This window comes from Lichenostomus cassidix, chromosome 7 (assembly GCF_008360975.1).
Source record: "Lichenostomus cassidix isolate B80296 chromosome 7, HeHo_3.0, whole genome shotgun sequence".
Lineage (NCBI taxonomy): Eukaryota > Metazoa > Chordata > Aves > Passeriformes > Meliphagidae > Lichenostomus > Lichenostomus cassidix.
Genome location: NC_139488.1, coordinates 1,649,793 through 1,668,020, shown reverse-complemented (window position 1 = coordinate 1,668,020; position 18,228 = coordinate 1,649,793). Strand labels below are relative to the sequence as shown.

Below are 18,228 nucleotides of genomic sequence, written 5' to 3'. Positions count from 1 at the left end.
AGTCTCCCATATGGTGTTGAAAGCTACTTTGTAGCGGAAATCTCCTGTATATTCATACAAAATTTTAGAGGAGCAGGTGGAAATTATCTGGCAATTAAAGTTAGTGCTATGGAGCTAGGACTTGGAATGACATAGTCAATCTATTCAAAGACCTCTTCTCCTACTGTCAGCAGTTGGTTACGTGACTGTTCATTGTGCTGCTCCTCATGGGGAGAAAAAGCCCTTGAAGAGATGGCAAAAGATTTCAGCTGATTTCTGATAACTGTGCTTGAGCTGATGATGACATTTATCTGAAAGGAAATGGTTAAAAGCACCTCTTTAGCAGCTCTGGCTCTGACATCGTTCTGCAGACTTATTGGGGTATTAACGAAGGAGAGTAGTGTTCTGTGAATGCAGGAAGTGGCCGCCAATAAAGTTTGCAAATTTCACAGAAAAACAGACATTAAAAGGTCAAGACTCTCCTCAGCCATTTTGTCTAATTTTATTTTGAGCAGTAGATTTCTGTACTCACTTAAAATGCACAGGTCTGGGCGATGCTGCAGGATGCTTGCCACCATCCTGAGGGAAGTGTTCACCACCCTCTGGCAGTCCAAGGTTTATCCATCACCATTTTCCAGAATAGCTCAGTACTTTCTTGACTGTTCATAGCTGGTGTTAGATCACCAATGAAACATTTTCCTCCACTGCAAAAATTACAAACTTGAGGGTTTTTTTGTTTGTTTCTCTGGCTTTTTTGAATTTATGCAGAGCTCTCCCACCTCCCTCAAAGGTTTTGCTCAAACTTTCCGAACTGACTTGGCTGGAAGACCAGATGAACTATTTTACCTCCAGAGTGCGTGACTTGTAGGGAGGTATAAGCATGTATAAACAGCTGCTTTGGCTGAAAAGTGGTTTGAAATACTGTTTCAGATATACATAAAAATGAAGCCCAGCACTTCATGGAGACACTGCCAGTGGAGTGGAAGATTTGCTGCCTATTTCTTTTAGACACTGCTGCTGTTTAAGTTTCCCTCTGATGTTAAGGTGAGGAGCATTGTGGCATTGCAGTGAAATCTCTGCTCTGCAAAGAGAAACCCAGGAGGGACCAATACTGGGTGGAGCAGAAGCTCAGGTGACATCCCAGAGCTATTGAGGGCCTGCTGCTCAGGGAGCTTTCTCCATCCTGCTGAGGCCAGGAGGTGTGCAGGGAATTCAGTGCTTGCCATGAGAAATCTTGGAAGAGGGGAGACCTTAGCTGCCTTAAAATTAGGCAATCAAAATTAAAAGGAAACGCGATCGATCTCTGCTGGAAGTTGGTGCATTTTAAATATGGGATGTGCTTTTTTGCAACCTGTGAGAGAGTTTGCTAATGCCCCTGATTTATTACAGAAGCTCAGAGAAACAGCTTTGCACAGCAGGATAAGCATGCTTTTGACTTGGTTCCAGGTATGACAATAGGAGAGAGCCATCAAAAGTAGGAAGAAAATAGCTGCCAACAGTCCTGTCTAACTTGGATGATCCTGATTTTCTTCTTGCTCTGTCAAACCCTGCTCACTCAGTCCTTCCTGACGGAACTGAGGACAGAACGTCCTTTTGGGAGCAGCTTTTGTTTCTCTCAGCATTTAACTGTGCTTTCTTTGTAGGATATGGAGAGCCTTGGAAAGAGGACTCTCTCCTCTGCATTCCTCTGCTTCTCCAAGCGGGAATGCTGGGTGCTGAGCACAGACAGCGCCTGGGATGGAAGGAGGTTGGACCTGCAAGGTTCACAGTGTGCCAGAAGACAGCAGCAACACATCCCAGACAATAGTCAGGAAGGCATTTTTGAGGAAAAGTATTTGCCAGTGGAAGTAACTGAAGAATTATTGTCTCCTGCCCCTGACTGTGGCAACTGGAACTAGCAGACTTTCCTTTCCTTCCCTTGTCCCTGAAAAGGACAGTGAGAGGCCAGGTAAGCCTTCATCCTTCCTTGGCAAAGAAATACCTGAGCTGGGGAAATCAGCTAGAAAACCATGCTGCAAAATGTGGAATATTAGACTACAGGATTCTGGTCTGAAATAAACCCTGAACTGGAGTTTTGGAGGTTTTGAGACACTGAAAAGGAATTTGTTTCTGCAGTTGTTTACCATGGGGGTGATGTGTGTGCTGTGCAGTGTTTTGTCTCATGCTCATGTGCCTCTGCAGCCTGAGCTTTATGGAGCTTTTCCTCTTCTTCTGGCAGGAACACCTTCCCAGAGAGGTAAAGGATACTCACCTGTTTGGATGACCAAACAGGTAAGGTGATGCATAAAACAAGAATGAAAAATACAGCATTGTCACTGGAAAAGTACAAACTTCAGGCATTTGGGCACTTTCCTACTCCTTTTATGAAACTTGGAAGCAAATGTTTAAAAGTTGGCTAAGGATATTTATCTCTAGCCACAGATTAAGCAAAATGTCTAATTTTTTCCCCCATCATGCTGTTTAAATCTGCTAAGAAATCAGTTTTGCTGTAAGTTTTCATGCATAATTTCAGTTGTACACGACAGGTTTTTTCTTCTAATATGTAAAATAATTGGATTTTGAGCAATGTTGTATGTTTGAAGCTAGTCACACCTGTAACTAGTGGAAATTGGAGGAGGATTCAGGTCCTGCTTTGAGGGTAAAGGTGCCACAGTTTGGATAAGTTCAGTTCATGTACTTTGTCAGATGCAGCTTTTGCTCTGTCCTTTGAATTTCCAGGACACCACCTTGATCTGAAGGCTTACATTGAAACTTTGAACATGCAGTCCATGATTTTGAAGGAGAGGATGAGGGCTTTTTGTCTTACTTGAGGAATTTGATCTTGAACTGAAGACTGAAGCCTTTAAAAGCCTGGAGTGATGATGTCTGTCTTTCAGAAATCTGTGCAGGTGTGTAGCTCATTACTTTTGTACCCAAAGGCATTTCTCCTCTTGTTTCTTCACTAAAACTCAAAAATTCCACCCTGGAATGCAATAATACTGCTTAGGGAAACTGGAGATAGCCTTGCCTTGAAATCCTGCCCCCTCCTTGCTAGAAGTGCCTGAAGGCACATGTGGTATCTGCCCTTAGAGTCATAAGCTAAATAATTATAAGCTGTAGGTAGTTATAAGTAGCTATAAACTACTTGGATACCCTAAAAACTACGGAGGTGGAAAGGATTAAAAGTTCAGCCTCTTTTCCTTCCTCCATACCTTTCCAAGGAGGCTCAGGTTTGGTTCATAGGTCTCTTTTTCCCCTCCCCTCCTTTCCTGCAGTGGGTTCATCCCAATTCAGGCCTGGAGGTTGGGGTGGCACTGAGATGAGCACGAGGAGGGTGAGCTCGTGGCACCCAGACAGCCTGGGTCTCATTGGGCTGCATGGCAAATCTGAAGTGTCCTTGGGGTGCTGCACTGTGCTGGCTGGCAGGCAGGAGGGGAGAGGTGATAAATGAGTCCCAAAAATGCTGTTCTGGGTGCACAGTGAGTGCCACAGGGATGCAGAGATCTGAAAACATAACCATGGCTACAGGCAAGCTGCCTGTCCTGAGGCTGGGAGCAGCTCCTTGCTCTCCAGCAGCCCAGGAGCAGCTGGGGGAGATGGAGTAGTCACAGTCATGATCTTACAGAGTGTCAGTAAAACTCCTGTGGGGAGAGACATGCAGGCTGAGCAGCTTTTCACCCATGAGTGCCCTTAAAAACACAGCATCCTCTTCTGAGGCCCCAGCAACAGGTCCTGTGCACCTCTCAGGTGCTTGTCGTTGGTCTTGAGGATGCAAACTGGCAGTAACTGAGGAGATTTTATTTCTCCTGGGGTTAAAATGTTTTGTCAACTCTAAATTAAGACAGGTTTTTTCTGGGCAGTATCTGACACACAGCTTGCCACTTGCTAAATCTGAAATTAAGATGTTTGGACCAAAACAAAATCCCCTTATATTAAGATATTTCAGCGCTGTTGTCTTCTGTAGGGTAGGGAATAGAAGCTGCTATTTAAAGGTATTTTAGTGGGAAGCATCCATGGATGCTGATGGCAGCTGTCTCCACTCTCTGCTAATAGGATGCAGACATTCTTGTTCAGCTTCTAGACACTACATCTGTTTGTTAAACTCAAAGACTGAGTTTTTCTCAAGCTTTTTCAGTCTGACTCACATTGCTTGGGGATGATGGTGCAAATGCTGTTTCTTTTGTGCAAGATGGGTCCAATCAGGGCACATGGTGTGGCTGTGCTCTGAGCTGAGCAGTCACACTGTTCATCCCTGAGTGTCACTACCTTGTGGCAGAGATGGATTGGGCTCCTTTGGGTTTTGGTGGTGACAGTCCATGTTACCCAAAGGAACCCAAATATTTGTGCAGGAATATTTCTTTGATACAGATCTAACCACGCTTTGAAGGAGAATCCCTGGAGGCTTGCAGTTCACACATGATGTTGCTTGCTAATATTTATTTCCAAATGCAACATTTCAGCTCGGAGACCCTTAATATGGAAAAAGTAAAACACCAGTGAATGCAACAGTGGATCTGACCCAGATTTCTGGCCAGAAACTCAGATCAGAGTGAAGTAGCTATCCTGAAGTTCCTGCTCTCCAATTAGGGAGATGTCAGCGAGCACCCGGCTAAGCAGCAGTCTGGTAAACACGAGGATGTTTTTATTAAACAGCTTTGGGATGCAGAAGTATTTACACTGACCTTGTTTTCCAACTCTTCAGAGGGCCAAGGAGAAAGCTGGAGGTTCTGTAGGAAGTAATGCTCCTTCATTATATTGCTTCCCATCTGTCGGGTTAGTTTTTAGGGTCTATATGTATTCATCTCTCAGGGAGCACTGGGGATTTTACAGGCAGGAAACTTTATCAGGGAAGCATCTGAGAGCACTTGTGTGCTGCATGGCCAGGAGCTCAGTGCCAGGTGAGGAGGTCCTGGGGTGCCACCCCAGTGCTGTGCTCTGCCACTGTCACTGCTGTGTCCAGAGCACGGATGGATGGGGCAGTGGGCAGTGGGGAGTGGGACCTCAGGTTATGTGCAGAGAAATCAAAGCTGCATGAGGAAGAAGAGCTGAGGGGAGCTTTCCCCTCGGTGTCTATGCTGAGAGTTTCCCAAAAACATAATCCACAGCTGTGACTCTGCAGCAGTGGAGAGACTGACAGGCAGTCAGTGCTCTGCTGGTGTCACCAGTGGGAGAACAGCCTAAGCCTCGATAAAGGGTATGGTTTTCCCAAGCTCTTGAAGACTCATCATTTCCACTTCAATCCTATGATAACTTAAGGGGATATGTTTCATGTTTCCCGTTTCCCTTTTTAGTGCCCAGTAAAATTTTCAGTGAGTTAAAGCAGGAGCACCCAGCACACCTGAAATGCAGAGTGCCACATGTGCACAGCCAGCACGGGGTGTGAGTCAGATCCTGGCAGCATCAGCAGGGCAGAGGAGCAACCTGGGCTCCCAAATCTGCTGTGGTACTGAGCAGGACGACTTGCAGGAGCTGAGGTGACAGAAGGCTTGACAAGCAAGTGCCTGGTGGTTCATGAGGGCTTTAATGGAGCTATTTATAACCTTTTGGAAGATGTAATTAAAAGTGAAATCACCCATTTGACATATGGTTTATTGGTCCCATCTAATTAAAGTCTCCCTAGGAGAAAAGTGGTGTGGTGAGTGCAGGTGGGATCCCAGTGACATCCTACTCCTGAAATGCCTTCCCAGAGCATGTTCAGACCACGGGAAGGAAAGATGGAATAAAAGTAAATAACGCCAGCTGCAAGAAATGGTGAAATGATTTCCTTTTACACTCAGCATGCTTCTCCTCATTGCCACCCCCAGTGAGTGGAGGCAGGAGTGGGGCAGTGCTGCTGCCATGATGTGATCCCTGAGCTGGTCTTGAGCAGCAAACATGGGATGAGTTTTTGCCACCCTTCTGCTCAAGGGACAGTGACCTCTGTGTGCTGCAGTGCTCTTGAGCTCTTTTGTTGAAGGTCCCTGAAATGAAGGAAATACTTCTTGTTGTGTTGCAACAGGGGGGTTGGGTGCCACTAGAACAAACTAATTTTTATTTCAGTGTTGCCCTCACAGCGTAGTTTTCTGCTCTGCCACTGCGTGGTGTTTCACCTAACACCTTTCTCCAGATACTTTATGAAGCACAGAGTTCTGCTCCTGTTGGAAAGCTTGGCTTTGTTTTGGTGGCTGCAGCATCACTTGGCAGGAGTGAAAACCTCGTGAAAGCAGGAGACAAGTAACCTCTCTTTCTGGTTCGTGAGTTTCAAGGCAGTGTCAGCCTCCCTGAGGGTCTGTGAGCTCTTAAAGGCTACAGGAGTTATCCCATTTGGCATGACGATGGTTGTGTCCATCTTCTTAGAGGTCTCCTTAGCCGTTCCCATGGCTCTTTCTGGTTCTCCATGGCCACACTGCTCTAGAGGAAAGCAAACCTTGGCAGGAGGTGTGTTCCCCAGCCGGGGAGAGCTCTGCAAAGCAGGGAGAGCTTCCCTCATGCCTGCTGCAGAGCTGGGCTCCCAGCACCCCCTCGATTAACCCCTGCTCTCACACCTGTTCTCACTCTCGCACCTCCGGCGCTCCCGAGACTCTTCTTGCACCTCCCACAAGTGCACATGCTTGTGCTCCAAGAGCCTCCCTGGATTTCGGACCTTTGTGTGATCGCAGTGAATTAGACTTGGCTGAGGGATGGGATTATTGCAGACCTGTCACTTCACAGTATGTTCCTGTTACAGCCCACACTCGTGTCTGCTAGTATTTTAAAGTAAACTTTAATTAGCATCTTCCCAAGAGTGTGAATAAATTGTTTTATTGTTGTTTTGGGGTTGGTTTTGTTTTAAGGAAAAGAGTGTTTACTCACCAAGTACATGTTTCCAAACTTCATCTGCACGAGTCCTGGTTTCTCTGATATCTCATCGAGGATCACTGAGCTCTGCGTGGGGCTGGTGCTGGGAGCTCCTCAGTGCTGGGGTGAGATGTGCCGTGCAGGAGTGTTTTTGAGTCATGCTGGAGCAATGCTGTCAGACTCCTGATGGCTCCACGTGTCACCCATTTACTAGCAAACTATTCCAGGGGAGTTTCTCCAGTCTAAGTCGAGCTGTGTCTGCCTCAGTTTGGGCTCAGTGACCTCAAAAGCCTTAATTAACTTCTGTCTAACAGAATCCAGCAGCACTGGACAGATCTCCCCTTATTGCAGATAACATCTGAGATGCTCTTTGAGGGGGTGTTGAGCATGTTTTCCAGCCCTCAGTCCAGCAAGGGTGAAGCAGGTAGCTCATGTGGTCTGGAGATGTCTCTCTGGCTTTACTATCCACAGCAAAGGGAGGGAAAGGAGGTTTTGTTCGTGCCTGAATTCCTGCAGAATTACTTTGCCGCTGAAAATAAGCACACTAATAATGTGTGAAGGTTTCTACCCACCCAACCCATTTGCTAGATGGAATTTGTGAAAGTGGTGGAATAATGGGTGAGCTATGGTGGAATAGGGGATGAGCTACAGACCTGTTTGTCCTCTTTGCGGGGAGAGTGTTTAGGAAGGGCTGGGAAATCAGGCTGAGGTGTTGCCTGTGAGCTCTGGCATGGACTGTGATCCCCACCCCTCCCACCTGTCTGGAAAGGTGCTGTGTAATGTGAGGAAGGTAAACCCACTGCCTGGAATACCAGAAGCATGGAGAAGTAAACCAGCAGTCAGGAAAAAAAGGGTAAATTTGAAAGCCTGGGTGGTAAGGAAAATTTTTCAGAGGGAAGAAGGTGTTGCCTTGGGTGAGCTTTGAGGACTCCACTGGCTTTTGCACTGCAGAAAACACACTTGAGCAAATGTGCTGGTATGAAGTGTTCAGGCAAGAGATTGACTCTTTTTAGTTTCACCCATGCATGGCTTCGGTTCCACCCATCTTGTTTAAACAAATATACTTGGTGGGGATGAGGCAAGGAAAATCCTGTTCTCCGCTTGTGTTTCTCCTTCCCTCTGCTCCTCCAGCAGGGACACTCAAAACACAGATGGAGATCAAGGCGTTAGGTTTTAACAGATCCAAATCAATTTGATGTGTCCTTAAAAAATCCCACAGTCATTTCCAGTGGCATCGGCAGAGCTGCTAACAGCTGAGCGTGTGCCCAGTCACTTGTTGCTGGTTTTCTCGTGCTGAAACCATTCTTTCCCTGTCATGTGAGCACTCCAAGTGTGGCTTTTTGGTGGCATCGACACAGGAGCATCTTTAGAAGTTACGGAGTATGTTATCTGGAGTGTCACCATGGGAGCAGCAAAATTGGGTTGTCATCTTGTGCTTCTGAAAAAACTTGTTCCCAGTTTGCTGGTGAGACCTCTGCCAGTGAGTGCCACATAAAAAGGCTCTGTGCAGGTGATCAAAAGAAGGATAATGGATAATGCCTGGGATTCAAAACACCCAAACCTCTGACCTGTCCCTTGGGAAAATGGGCTACTTTGTACAGCTCAGCCCTCAGGCCCTTCCAGCAGCTCTCCAGAAGGCACAATTTACTTATAAAAGGAGAACCCTCTGCCTGCTGGGAAGGACTGGGGAGGAGCTGGGCTCTGTTGCTTCCTAATTTGAGATGGAGGCACACAAGAGACCTGGCAGCCCATGCTGCACTTACCCCCAGTGTGTGTCCTGATTTGTGTGAAAATACGTATTTGGTGACTTGCAACATCACAAGAGGCTTCCAAATGGGACAGATTATTCTTTTTATGCCACTTCTGCTTTATTCTTTCCCCCAGGAAGGAGTCATCATACAAGCAATGGTGTAAACAGACCTCTAGAGGTAACCCAACCTCCCATCTAGAGCAGGAGGATCCTGGATCTCCAATACCAGATCACGTCAGCTGTGGCTTTGGCTGCCCAAAGCCTGATCACTGCTGTGGGAGGGGATGTCACCACCTTTCTGGGTGAACTGTTGCAGCTCTGCCTATCCTCCTAGAGCAATTTTCTTTTTTTGTAATATCCAATCTGAACCTCATAAGCCACAATATGTGTCCCTTGGCCTTCAATGCCAATCCCAAGAGGAGTGGCCCTGTCATCATTGCAGCTCGCTTCCAATCCTGAGGGCAGAAGCCTGTAGATTTGGACACCAATTTCCCTTTTTTACTGTTTTAATGTTCAGGAATTACTCCTTTTACTCCTTAGCATTGCTACTGAAGGAGAAAGGGGTTTTCTGTGGCCATGACCTCTCCAGCTGAGGAAGAGCTGAGGGAGGGGTGGGAATGTCCAACCCATGCAAACCCATAGGGCCAACTGTGTCTTTGAAGAGTTCATTTGCTTTTTTCCGTGGCTTATTCTACCAAAACTGGTGAGAATTCAGAAGTTATTAACACCAATTTTCAGCATAAAAGAATTTAAGGGACTGAGCTCTGAGAACATTCCTGGTCTTTCCTATTATTTCACCCTTTGCCTGACCCACCTGGTCTGGTTGCTGTGTGTTGCTCCATCCCGGAGGAAGCAGAGCACTCAACACATTGCTCACCTCTCCTGTGACCTCCCTGATGCCACACCTTTGTTGGATGACAGCAACAAAAACAGCACAGAGAATTCCCAAAAGGGTGAGGACTCCTTAATCCCTTCAGAAAACCAACTTGATACTTCGTGGGTGGGTCCCTGCTAGTCTCAGGGTAAATTACCATCTCCTTCCTCATCCACAGCTTGCAGCCTTTTCTGATCACACCAAAATGCAGGGGCAAATCCCACACACCCTCTGCCTCCTTGTTTGCAAAGGTGGTGCTTCATGGGGACAAGGGTCTCACCCTCTTAAAATCCCAGCTCTCTTCCCTCTTCCTAGTCCCACATGTGCCTGTCTAATCCCTGGGTCAGTCTGTCTGCCTGGCAGCCAGCAAGACTGTCCCCTCATGACCACTGGCTTAGCTCAGCTGACAGTTCTGCTGCTTCTCCAGTGACCTCCCTCACTGTTTTCCAGAACTCTGTTTCTCTCTGGACTGAATTCTTTGTCTATTTATTTAGCATCTTCCTTCCATCCTGTGTTTTGCGCAGACACATCACCATGGTACCGAGGTTCCCTGTGGTCAGTATTAGACATTAATCACTGAGATGCTGGAGAATTTGTCTTCATTTTCACGGGAAAAGGATAAAAGGATTCAATTGTCCATGTTATGTGATAGTTTGTGGGTGAGACTGGACTCACCAACCCTATTCCTGTTTACTCAGAGCATCCTTTCCATTTGGGGCTTCAAGAAAGACACGTTCCATAGGGCAGACCCCAATCCCTGTGATAAGAAATCTTGATGTTTTCCTGCCTCCCCTGGGTTGGTAAGGTTGTGATTTATCAAGCAAGAACATAGCAAACCAACACCTTGTTCTACAGCCTCATGCAGGGATGATTCATGTGGGCTGCTGATGGCATCTGACACTGCATTTTGGCTGCTCTTCTGGAAATAGTGAGCCCTTTGTGGATATCTGGTCTTTAGATGATGAATTTTTGTTTGCTCCCACCTGAGCTTATTTCAGGCTCAGGTGCCACACATCTTCATTAATCCTCTTAGCCCTGATTTGGTTGCACCCTCTTACCTGAAAGAAAGGAATTTGATAATGCTCCGATGAAATGAGCTGTGATGATCTGACATTCAAACCCAGAAACAAACAACACTCTCTCGACTCACTTGGAGAAAACCCACAGCAATTACTCTGTCATTGGTATTTACCTGGCGCAGTCCCGAGCCATCCCAAGGCTGGGATGTGTGCTGGGCAATGCCACTGTGCTTGCTGGGGTGGACTGGGGGCACACAGAGGGGCAGTTTTGGGCTGGATGGGGCTGTGGCAGTGCTGAGGGGCAAAGTCTGCAACACACAAAAGCCACAAAATCTGACTGAGTTCAGCAAAGCACATTCTGTAAGCTTGGGCTTGTTTAATAAAGAAAAGAGGGGAAGGGAAGGGAAGGGAAGGGAAGGGAAGGGAAGGGAAGGGAAGGGAAGGGAAGGGAAGGGAAGGGAAGGGAAGGGAAGGGAGGGGAAGGGAGGGAGGGAGGGAGGGAGGAGGGGAGGGGAGGGAGGGGAGGAGGGAGGGAGGAGGGAGGAGGGGAGGGAGGGAGGGAGGGAGGGAGGGGAGGGGAGGGGAGGGAGGGAGGGGGAGGGGAGGGAGGGAGGGGAGGGAGGGGGGAGGGAGAGGGAGAGGGGAAGGAAGGGAAGGGAAGGGAAGGGAAGGGAAGGGAAGGGAAGGGAAGGGAAGGGAAGGGAAGGGAAGGGAAGGGAAGGGAAGGGAAGGGAAGGGAAGGGAAGGGAAGGGAAGGGAAGGGAAGGGAAGGGAAGGTTTCCAGAGTTCCTGCCATGTTCCTGCCTGCATTCCTGTGCCATGAGAGCAGCATAGCCTGGAAATGCTCACTTAATTTGGTTTTCCCCAGCCTTTGCTCCTTACTCATGTCCAGCAGTTTGCTCTCCTCTCCAGCCTTAGGGTGGGAACTGGGCTCCCCACAGCAAGCTGGGGATGTGTGGCATGGCTGTGTGTCCGTGTAGGAGCAAAGGAAAGTGCCCTGCTGAAGCCCTGGCTTTGCAACACCCATGGCTCTTGTCTCTTTTCCCAGCACTGCTGGAGCATCACTTCCCCGAGCTCGGAAAGCCGTGGCATCCAGAGCTGCTCTCCCCTGAGGGCACAGAGCAGAGGATAAGGAGGGCATGGCTGTGCTGTCTTCTACCTCAGCACCTTCGAGGGGGAAATTAAAACAGACACAGGAGTGGATTAGGTGTCAGAAAACGTCTAATTATGGCTTATGAAATGACCAGCTCAGTGCCTCCTGTACCAGATGAAAATGTGCAGAGGAGCCCTGCATCAGTGTAGTCTCCAGCTTATCCCTGGAAGCCTCATTCCAGAGAAAAGGGAAGGCAGCAAACCCAGCAGACCAGTCATCCCTGGCCATGGGAGATGCAGATATCCCCATGCAGATCCCATCGTGTCTGGCTCCTTGGGAGCTGTGTGTGCCCTGTGTTCCAGACAGCCCATCTCCTGAGGGTCAGGAAATTCCTGTGCTGCAATTCCCTACACAGATCCTCTCTGTCCTCAGCACACAGTCCTGTGCTCAGGGCTCTGCCTTCATGTGCAGCACCTCAAGGATTTCAGAGAGAGGCCTTTACCCCTCTGAATTTGATGACTTAATGGTTATGGCTTGGGTATGGTTTAATGGTACATAATGATTTAATACTTCTCACTTTCAACAATTTTCCATGAAAGGCAGGGATGGCAGTAAATATGTTTTGCTCTCAGCTCTGAGCATGGTGAGTTCCATGGTAGAGCAGCTATTTGTTTGCAGCCTTTATGACAAAGCCTGTCCCCAGAGCTGTCTCCCAAGGCATGGCAGGGAGGTAGATTGCTTGTACAAAGGTATTGTGAGTTTCTGATGATCTTAGGTGCATGTGAAATGCACAAACAGGAATTGGAATTGTCTGGCTGCTGCTTTTACTCCATATTCACACAAATTTGTAGGTTTTCAAAGTGGCACATGAGAAAGATTCTCTGAGCTTTGCCCCCCTTCCACCAGCACAGGTGCCTGTCTGTGGCTTCCAGGGCTGAAGGCTGAACTCTTAATTCAAATTCAAATTGTAGGTAACAGCTCTGGCCTGATGGCTTATCAGCTAAGCATGCATTTGAAACCAGCACAGAAACCACTGAATCATCCCATGAAGGACCTTCACCTTGGAGGGGGCTTTGGGGGTCTCCAAAGACCACCAGGATATACGGAGAATGCTTGGTGCACATGCTAATGATATTAATGACTTCCGAGAAATTATTTGTATAACCACTCCTATCCTGAAGAATGTAATTAATATTCATGATTTTACCTATAACTCTGTGTCTTTGGGGTACTGAGGTGTGTGTGTTTGGTGGAAACAATCCCCACACATCCGGTGCACCGAATAAAGCAAATACCCACTTCTCTGACTTGGTCTCTGAAGTGTCTCTGAGCTCGATTGGGGTGAATCACACATCCATGCCCTTTTTGATCATAGAAAGGGAATATTTTGTGTTGGAAGTGGCCCTCAAGGGTCTCTGAGGGGTCCTGACTCTGATGTGGTGAATGGCAAAGTCCCCATGAAGCTGAGATTTCATGAGACTCTCCCAGTTTGTCAGATTTATGGTGTAGCTTCTTCTTTTCCTTTGGTGCAAAGTTGGGGGGTTTCACTAAAAATTACCTTTTCCACATGCACATGTGCCCAGATCTTGGGATTTATGTATCAGGCTACTGACAACCAAGCTGTTCTGGCTGAAAACCAAAGTATTTTTGTGCAAAAAGCATTAGCACTTCCCATGGGAACTGTGGTTTTCCAGTACCTTCTTCTTCCATTGTCCTTTCTGGACCAAATTTGGATGCAACCTGCAGCTCCCAGGTTGTGCTCCCAACTTTCCCAGACAAAGAGTGGCTCTGCTAAGCTATGGAAGTCTTCAGCTTTTGAGGTCTTATGAATTTGGGTGAAAAAAACTCAGGCAGCAAAACAAAGTGTGGAAAAAATAATGGCCTGAAGGGACAAAAACTGAAGCCTAGTAACACATTTTTGAGGCACGATATTTTGCTGAAAAATATTTTTCTCCTGTGTGAAATTCTGATAAAACCAAAATTGTGTATCAGCACTTTCTGGAAGAAAATACCTTTTCCTCCTATTTTCAGTCTAGTCTACTCCTGTAACAAGAAGGAAATTTTCGCTGCTGTTGACTTATGTGGGATTTTAACAACCCGACCAAATGCATCAAAAGGAACTTTTTAATTTCAGTTTTTTAATTTAATTTTTGACATTTAGTCATCACCACAGTTGTGGTTTTCTGGTATTAGCTGGGTTTTGTAAATTTTAGCACCTCTGCTGACATACTGAGAATTGGGTGTATGCTGGTCCCCCTAAGAAGAAAATGTGCTTTTTTTTTTCAGTTGCAAAGTTCCTCTTGGAGTCAGAAAACAATGCGCCCAGCTATGCCAATCCCTGGAAATCACTGGTTGTGTTTTTGCAGCAATTAAAGGGGGATTACAGCCGCCTCAGAGCTCGGCATCTCGTCCCCTCCCCTGCACACACCGGGAGCGTCAAAGCCACATTGTTCCCTGTCAGCGCCAGCCCGGGGACAAGGCGGGCCGTGAGGATGGGAAAGGGTACGTTCTGCCAGGGAGCGGGGTTACAAACAATAACAAATAGCAAAAGCAAAGGGAAAAGGGTGGGGGAAGGAATGGGAGTCATGTTTTTTTCTTCCAAAGGTGTTTTCCGTATCCATCCTCGGTGCAGGGCAGCAGGAAGGGAAACCCTTCCGAGCCCACCCTGGTAATCATCCTCCGGGGGATGTGCTGGGAGAGCTCCTGGGCAGGGCTTGTCCTGGGCTGGGAGCGCTGATTTAGTGGGAATGGAAACCCTTTGGAACGGCATCCCCAGGGAGCGGCACGGGGGGGCTTGAACCAGAGCTGAGCGTGTGTCCCTCTCAGCAGCATCCCTGGGACCCCCAGTGTCCCTTTGAGCAGCATCCCTGTGGCTCTGGGTGTCCCTTTGAGCAGGACCCCTGTGGCTCAGAGTGTCCCTCTGAGCAGGATCCCTGTGGTTCCCAGTGTCCCCCTGAGCAGGATCCCCTGGTTCCCAGTGTCCCTCTGAGCAGGATCCCCGTGGCTCTGTGTGGCAGGACAGCCACCGGCAGAGCTGGATTCCTGCTCCCCATGGAAACAGCCTCCCGTAGCGCCCATCCCTGCCCAGACAGCCCTAATCCTCCCTCTGCCGTCACCCTGAGAAGCCTCCGGCTCTCTTATCACTGAGGATCTGTTTTTTGGCAAATATTTACAAGAGGCTGCATTGCAGAGGGGGCAGAGAGCCAAGCAGGGTGGTGGGGGCCCATGGCATGGAGAAGGTGCTGGCACGGACAGAATGGGGGGCATGTATGGCCATGGGGTCCCTGCAGCTCGTCCCCTGCCATCCTTATGTGCTGGGGAGACCTGGCTGTGCTCCCACAGGTTGCAGAAGGAAGCAGAGGATGAGGGACAAGGTGCTGAGGATGAGGGACAAGGTGCTGAGGACACGGACATGATGCACATGCAGTGTCATCGAGTTTGGACAGAGCCACTCCAAAAGGTCTCTTTTGGTGTGCCCTCATTCATGGCCACAGAGGCACCAAATCCCAGTGCCTTGTTCCTAAAGATGACAGCACCTAGGGCCAGAAATACCTGTGCACACAGGTATAATCTTACCTTTTCCTTCTTTTCCCTCTGCAGTGTGGAGCCAGTAATTCCTTATGAAGGAAAGATGAACATGAAAGCTGAAGGGGCTTTGTTGCCCTGCTAATGGTATGTAAAAATAGATGGGGGCCCAAGAAGCACTGAGCTGGAAGCAATGATCAGGCAGTGTGATAACATCCCACTCCCTGGGCAGGCAGCATCAGGAGCATCCATGGAAATGAGCTGATGCTACATAGTGCAAGGAATGATACTTGGAGCCTTTTACAGCATTTGTTGGCCTTTCCCATCTCCCTGTATGGCTCTTGTATGCTGCAAACTGGCCAGTGGAAAAGGAGATGTGCCTTCAGCATCACAGCACAGGGGCACATCAAGGGCATTTGGGTTTTGGATTGGTCCTGAAGTCCTTCTGCATGCACAAGGAATCATGGATTAGTTTGGGTTGGAGGAGACCTCTAAAGACCATCTAGTCCAACACCATCTTCAACTAGACCAGGCTGCTCAGAGCCCAGTCCAAACTGACTGTGGATGTTTCCAGGGATGAGGCATCCATCGCCACTCCTGGCCACCCCACGTCCCTTGTTGTAACAGGGCAGTGCTGGTCTCAGAGCTAACACTTGCTGTCAAAAGCCCTGGCAAAGAACAGACTCCATCTTCTCCTTGGGTTTCGCCTCAGCTTTGTCTCTCCTGCCTGCGGCAGCCAGCACTGCCCGGCAGACTGCGTGGCTTGCAGGGGCATCTAGTGGCTGAACGCTGCAGGAGTGATGCGGGCAGAGCAGAGGTTGCTGTGCCTTCCTGTCACCAGCCCTGTCCCCCTGCCCAGGGCAGTGTCCTACAGCCAGCCCCTGCAGAAATGCTGACAGAAATCTGCAGTAAAACACAGCCCCCTCGCCCTTTCCCCCCAGCCCTGCCCAAAACACCTGTTTTGGAGAAGAAGCACAGCTTTTCAGGTGGGATCAATCCTCCTCCTGCCGGACTTGTGGCACTAATGCTTGGTGACAGTGGCACCCCTGCACACATCCCTGTGGCTTCCTGGGTGCAAGCAGCAGTTTGGAGGGAGCCTGCACTACTCCACAGGTTTTGGTTGTGGGATTTATTTAGTTCAGGCATATCTTGGCTTAAAAAAGACCAAAGAAATCACAGAATTGGGTGGGAGGAAGACAAACCATCCCATGCTGTTTTGCAGAGCTGAAATTTCTCAGTGTGGCACAGGTGACCAGAACCAAACCTGCTGCTGCCCAGGGAGAGGGGGCACAGCCTGGCCTCAGGGGTGGCAGGGGGATGGGGAGGAGCTGGGGACACTGCAGTGACACCAAGAACTGCTTTCACTGTCTTTGAATCTTCAGGGGATGATACCTGTGTCAGAAACTCCCTGAAAGTAAAAGTGTGGTACAGCATATTGGAGGCTGATAAACAAGGCTCTTTTGTAAGGCCCCATGACTCATGTCTCCTAGATTTTATAGGAAAATGCACACAAAAGCAATTACTGGGGTGTGAATTATTTAGTTTCTTAATGGCCTGACAGCTTTGACAGCTCCTAGCTTGTTATCTATCACAAACCCTCTTGATCTCCCAACTTTAACATGACTTTTAATTATGCTTTCATAAGAGTAAAAGGACAGACAATCTGCAGTTTGGTTTCCATTCAGTCAAATTTATTTAAACAACAAGGGAAACTTTTCCTCCTAGTGAGTAAAAAGGGTGATTTGGATGTCTAGGGAGGTTTAAATATATGTCTAAAGAGGTCGCTAAAAAAGCCACATGGATAGTTTAGAGTTTGTTCATTGTATGATTGTGGGATGGAAAAAGAAAAAAAATCGTTGAATTCAGAATTTAAAAATTAAGAAATCCTTTGATGACCACAGGCCTGAGTTCCCAACGCCTTTGCAATGTGTCTTGCTGTGAGGGCAGCAATCTGCACTCCCTCACCCAGAAGACCCTTTTCCTTTCCAAAACATGGGTTTCCCTCCTGGTCCATCATTCATTTGGGACCCCCTGGTCTGTGCTCCTCCTGCTCAGCCCAAGAAAAATGTCATCACATGCCAGCCAGCCAAAAGCCTGGAGATATTAAGGATTATGGAGAACTTGGCAGCAATAGTGATGGACATCACGTGCACTGAGAGGTGTGAGCTGGAAATACAGTGTTCAGCAAAGTCAGGAAGGTTACACTAAAATTACAGTAAAAGCCACAATGAACAAAGTTGCAAAATAAGTCTTCTGTGTTCTACCAGATCAGTCATCAAACTGTGTGACCAGGAGTGACCAGGGTTAGGGATGTTTGTACAACCTATTTTCTTTCTCCCTGTGTATGTGCATTGAGACACATTCCTTAATGCAAACATCATATATTCATTTTTCTATATGACCTATTATAAGCAACTCTTACAATATTGGAAAAGAGAAGCATAGATGACCAAAGGGCTCTGGAGTTGCAGAGATATTAAATAGATCCCATGCATCAGTTGTTTGTTGGTCTGTCCAGTGACAGGCTGCTGTTTATCTTATGATAAAATAGCGTGTGAGGGAAATGCCTCTCTCAACTGCATTTCTATGGAAAATGTTTTCATAGACGCAAAACACAAGGAAAAGGTAAGATGAGAAAAGAAAAAGAGGAAAAAAGTAAGTTGAGAAATTCAGGGGCAATAAATCACCACACCAGATGGTATTCATCTGCGAATGCTGTGTAGAGCTATCAATTAAAAAAAAATTACACGGGAGTGTGCCATTAAAATGCAGACATAATATCTGCCCGGTTTCACTGCCCTTCTTTATGGTGCCTGGGCAGGTACCAGGTGACTTGGTTCCACCTGCCCACATCTCCAGGTGTCTTCAGAGTCCACTTGGCATCCCCACTGCAGCCTTGGAAAATTTGACTCAGTGGGTTATGTGTCTGTTTACTCACTAATTCTCTTAATTGCAGTGAGGAAGTGCAACTAAGTGTATTCTGAACAGTATTCCTTAAATCCAAGAGATTGATTTGCAATGGTCATTCTGCCAAGTGACACTCCTGCAGAGGAAAGTGCTTTGTGTTGGGCTCATGTGCCTCTCATCCTGGGTTTTAGAGGGCTTTTGGATGCTTTGGCCCTGAGCACGAGGAGACAGCCTGTGATCTACCTCGCTATGGTTCTGAAGGTCAGCAAGGAAGCCTCATGCTGCT

At 47.7% G+C, this 18,228-nt stretch overlaps 2 long non-coding RNA genes across 2 annotated transcripts; one reads left to right on the top strand and one right to left on the bottom strand.

Moving 5' to 3' along the window:
• Window positions 1–1,156: 1,156 nt before the first annotated feature.
• On the top strand, window positions 1,157–6,713 carry LOC146434293 (uncharacterized). Its single transcript, XR_014853336.1, has 4 exons — window positions 1,157–1,425; window positions 1,623–1,927; window positions 2,198–2,250; window positions 2,698–6,713. It is a non-coding gene; the product is annotated as an uncharacterized LOC146434293 (long non-coding RNA).
• Window positions 6,714–6,732: 19 nt separating this feature from the next.
• Window positions 6,733–9,530, bottom strand: LOC146434292 (uncharacterized). Its single transcript, XR_014853337.1, has 2 exons — window positions 9,339–9,530; window positions 6,733–8,276 (listed from the first exon to the last, which is right to left on the bottom strand). It is a non-coding gene; the product is annotated as an uncharacterized LOC146434292 (long non-coding RNA).
• Between the last annotated feature and the right edge of the window lie 8,698 nt (window positions 9,531–18,228).